Source organism: Monodelphis domestica, chromosome 6 (assembly GCF_027887165.1).
Source record: "Monodelphis domestica isolate mMonDom1 chromosome 6, mMonDom1.pri, whole genome shotgun sequence".
Classification (NCBI taxonomy): domain Eukaryota; kingdom Metazoa; phylum Chordata; class Mammalia; order Didelphimorphia; family Didelphidae; genus Monodelphis; species Monodelphis domestica.
Window position 1 is genome coordinate 88,128,483 of NC_077232.1, and position 4,775 is coordinate 88,133,257.

Here is a 4,775-nt window from a genome sequence, read left to right on the forward strand (position 1 = left end):
ACTCTGTCCAAAATGCAGATTGCATCCCAGCCTTGCCTACCTATCTTGTGCAACTTTTGTCCATTTACTCCTATGAATCTTTCCTAGGGGGCCACCTTATATGGTTTTCACTTTTTTAACATTAATTGCAGTGATGCCAATGGAGATGCCAATGGACATATCAATGGAGATGAATTCCCCTTCATATCCACTTTCATTTTCAAAATTTAATGAGCCTGTCTTGTTATTTGTTCACACATCTCTCTAATGCTTTCCTTCACTTTGCCTATCTCATGTGATTTCTTATTTGTAATACATTTTAGCCTATTAAGCTATCTATCTATCTATCTATCTATCTATCTATCTATCTATCTATCTATCTATCTGTCTGTCTGTCTGTCTGTCTATCTGCCTGTCTATCTCTATCTATGTAACTATGTATCTATCTCCCTGTCTGTCTGTCTGTCTGTGTAATTATCCTAAAATCCAAGATTTAAAATTTTTTGGAGAAATTTCAGGAAAAGAAACTTGCCAACACCTCAAATCAAGAAAGTGGATTCTTTTGGAAAAGGTGCTGAAAAGATGCCTGAAGAAGCTACACATTGCATCAAAAGACCCAGAATGAACTTTGGGATATAATGAACTGAATTGAAGGGGGTTGAACATACTTATTCTGAATGTAAACTCTTATGCCAAAGGGGATTGCCCCCTAATTGGCATTTTGTCAATGTGTCTATCAATCAGTTTTTGTATTTCACTCTCATCTCTAACTATTGTAACTTCCTCTTAGAAAAATGCAATATTATATGTACTTTTAGCTAGAAGGTATTTAGAGTTATAAGTTAGTTATATTTAAATGATCCATTGGGGAGATGTGTCTCCCAATGGATCACAGGGGGGAGGATTGTGCCAAGGAATTTCATTCCCTCCCCCTCCTGAGTAGCTTGACCTGTTCATCAAACATTCCTGACATAACACAGTTGCACCAGGTTTGCGTCCCTCTTCATGCTGTATGTCAATAAAAGTCAAGGCTTTAGGGCTTGAGAGGGAGAACTGAGAAGAGAACAAAGAAGGAAAAAGTTGGGAACAGAGCAGGCAGGTGAGAGGGAGGGAGGACGAGACTTGCTGGCTAGGAACCACATGGTCAGGTTACTTATAGGAATGATTGTCTACCCTTTCCAATAAACTTTATAAAATATATATCTAGTTAGAAATATTATTTCAATTCTTACACTCTCTCTCCAAAGAATAAGATTACATTTGTTTGTTTTCCCCTGTTCTATTATACTGTTGATTCATACTGCATTTTTAGTCCACTATATCTTCAGGTTGTTTTATATAGGAATTGTTATCTAGTAAAATAACTCCCATTTTATGCTAGTATTGTTGATTTGGTGAAGTCAAATGTTTAAAATGTTATAAAATTGTATCTTTGTAGTTTCAATTTCTCATCCAATCATTTCAAGTGTAATATTTATTGTGAAAATCAGTGGGATATGAAGAACAGGAGATACTGAAGGTTTTGTATCAGGGAATGGAGGAGTTGAAGGGAGAGAGGGAATATGGCTGCCAGTGAGGTAAAAGGAGAGAGATGCCCCCTGCCAAGAGGCTATTCTTGAAAAATGGGGTTCCCAAGAAATGGGGTGCTTATGATAGCCTGAGGGGATGTCTTTTCTATGGATCAATGTAAGCACAGACCCTCTTGAGGGACAAGCCTCTCCCCAGACTTTGGTTGCCCAGCAGGGGTTTGATAAGGACTGTCTGTAGTTGAATGGCTATCCTGAGGCTCAGCTCCCTCTATGTCCCCTGAAATGTTTGTCCTCTTATCTGACTGCGATATTTAAATAAAGATAAATTTTAATAACAAATTTGGATTGTGGAGGTATCAGGGAAGAGAGAAGAGGGATTCCCTAGATGAGGTTTGAGTCTCTCTCAGCTTTTGAGCTAAGGCCAGGCTTCACAGGCTGGTGGAGGGTTTCTCTTATTCCCGTCTATGCTATATCTGTGCTAGCTTTCTTAATTTCAAGTCTTAGCAGTAGACAGCAAGAGGAAGAAAGTTCTGACTTTCAGAGCTGGTTGGGCCTGTCTCTTCAGGTTGATGCCCCTAAAGACTGGCCATACCATTCAAACTGCTTCCCTTAAGTCCTTTTGTCCATGACATGATCACAGGAATCCAGGTAGAGCACACAGTTGGGAAATTCAGGAATAGAGCCACTTCTATCCAGAGACAGGGAGCAAGGCTCTTCCCTTTCCAGGGCCAGGAAGAAAGTGCTAGTCACAAGACCAACTGCCACTCCCAGTTGCCCCTTCCCCCACCAACTGTCTGTCTTGCAAATATCTTCTCTCTCTAATATTCCCACTGTTGTTTGTTCTAATTCAGTGGCAGAAAGTCCAGAACTTGTTTTAGTTTTCCTTTCCATACAAGGATTCCAAATCTGTCATTTAGCATTTTAGAAATAACACTTAGTTTTGTATTATTTTGATATTGTTCTTTAATTGTTTTGGTCATGTCTAACTCTTTGTGATCACAATTGAGTGGGTTACCACTTCTTTCTCCAGATCAGTTTATATATGAGGAAACTGAGGCCAATAAGATTAAGTGACTTCTCCAGGGTCACACATTAGTAAGTGTCTGAGGCTGACTTTGAACTCAGGAAGATGAATCTTTCTGACTCCAGGACCAGTGCTCTACCCATATTGCTACATAACTACCTGATTTAGATTATTTACATGTGTGTTAAATATCCCATGTCAAGAAATTAAATCAGTCCTCAGACACTAACTGTGTGAACCTGAGCAAGTCACTTAACTTCTTTCTATCTCAGTTTTCGCAACTATAAAATGGGAATAATAATAGAAACTGTCTCACAGAATCATTGTAATCATCAAATATCATTTTTAAAGCACTTATCATAGTGCTTTATATATATGCTTTAAAAATTCTAATTTCTTCCACTTCTTTTATTACCTAAGTCACTGATAACAATTTTGAATAGAGCAAAGTTGAACACTGAGTCTTGAACACTGAGAACTCTATTAGAGAGATAACTCATCTCAATGGATTTACACTGGATTACATGGTTTACCATTTTTTGGATTCAATCATTCAACCTTTCCCAAATCTAATTAAATGTGCTATAATCCAACCCATATTTTTTTCATCTCACATAAAAAGGATGTTGAATATTTTCTCAAATACTTTTTTGAAATCCAAGTATATAATGTCTATGGCATTTACTAATCTAATGATCCAATCAAAAAAGAAATTGAATTCAGTTTAATCTTTTCATAAGGAAGTTGTGCTAATTCTTAGTGATGACCTCCTCTTTCTAAATGTTCACAAACAGAGAATTTTACCAGAAATAAAAGTCCAATTCAACAGTCTATAGTTGAAGAATTCTCTTCCTTCTTTTTGAAAATCATAACCAGGAGTTCATGCCTTCAGCTATGAAATACTTTTCCTTTTCTTCATGTTTCTTCAAATAGCACTAACAGGGAAAAAATCTTTGTCATAAACATTTCTTTCATTAAAAAAAAACTCTTGCCTTCTTTCTTAGAATCTGTGTATTGATTCTAAGTGGTAAGGGCTAGGCAATCAGGGTTAAGTGACTTGCCCAGGGTCACAAAGCTAGGAAGTATCTAGACTTGAACCTAGGACTTGAACACTGTCTAGTCCTGGCTCTCAAGCTACTGAGTTACCCAGCTGCCCCCCTGCCATAAACATTCCTGCTAAAAGACTTCAATCTAAAAATTTACAGGGAATTAGCACAAATTTCAAGAGTAATGTCCAATCCATCATAGATAAGTGATGAATATATATGTCAGCAGTTCTTGCAAGTAGAAACATAAATTATCAATCATGTCCTCAGCATTCACATTCTTTAAAAACCAGATGAATGCAATTAGAACAACTACAAGATACTACATTCTACCTATTCAATCAGCAAAGATCAGTAAAACAACATAAAATTCAATGCTAGTCAATTCATGGATGAACAGGCACACTTTTATGCCAGTGCTGGAGTTGTATATTTTAGCAGTCTTTTTAGTGAACAACTTAGAGATGCCCAAATAAAAGCAACAATTTGTGACCCAGTGATCTTATTTATAGAACTATACTGCACAGATAGCATTTAAAAAGGGGAAAATTCCATCTGTATTAACATATTCTTAGCAGCATTGTTTGTAATAATAAAATATTAGCAAAAGGGCATTTCTAATGCACTGAGAATGACTGAATAATCTGAGGCATATACATGTAAGAAATTATTAAGATGAAGAATACAAGGAATATGGGAAGATTTTTAAAGGATTCTTAGTATAGAAACAAAAAACCTAAAATTACAACATACACACTAACTCCAGTTAGGTAAGTAAATTTATTAAGATCCACAAAAATACATGCAAGCAAATAATTGATGAGATAACATACATTTATTAAGTGTTAACTATGTGCCAGGGTGGGTATGGGGTATTCAGAGAGGAGTAGCACCTCTGGTGTAAGGGTTTGCTGAGAGCCTTTCAGGGCTGCTCATTCACCTTTGGTACCACCTTGCTCCCAACTCTCACCTGTGGTTCCAAGAAGTTGTAGATGGGCAGCGGCCACATTTCATTAAAACCATCTCAGCAGGCAGGCTAAACTAGATTAAGGGTAACTGATAGGTGTCAAATCTATTGGTGAATTAGAGGAATGTCTACCCAAAGCAAGTGAAGACATTCCCAGGTAGAATGGGTAGACGAGGACAATTTGTTCCAACAACTATGAAGGTGGCTGAAGTAGGTACTGTGGAGAGCTT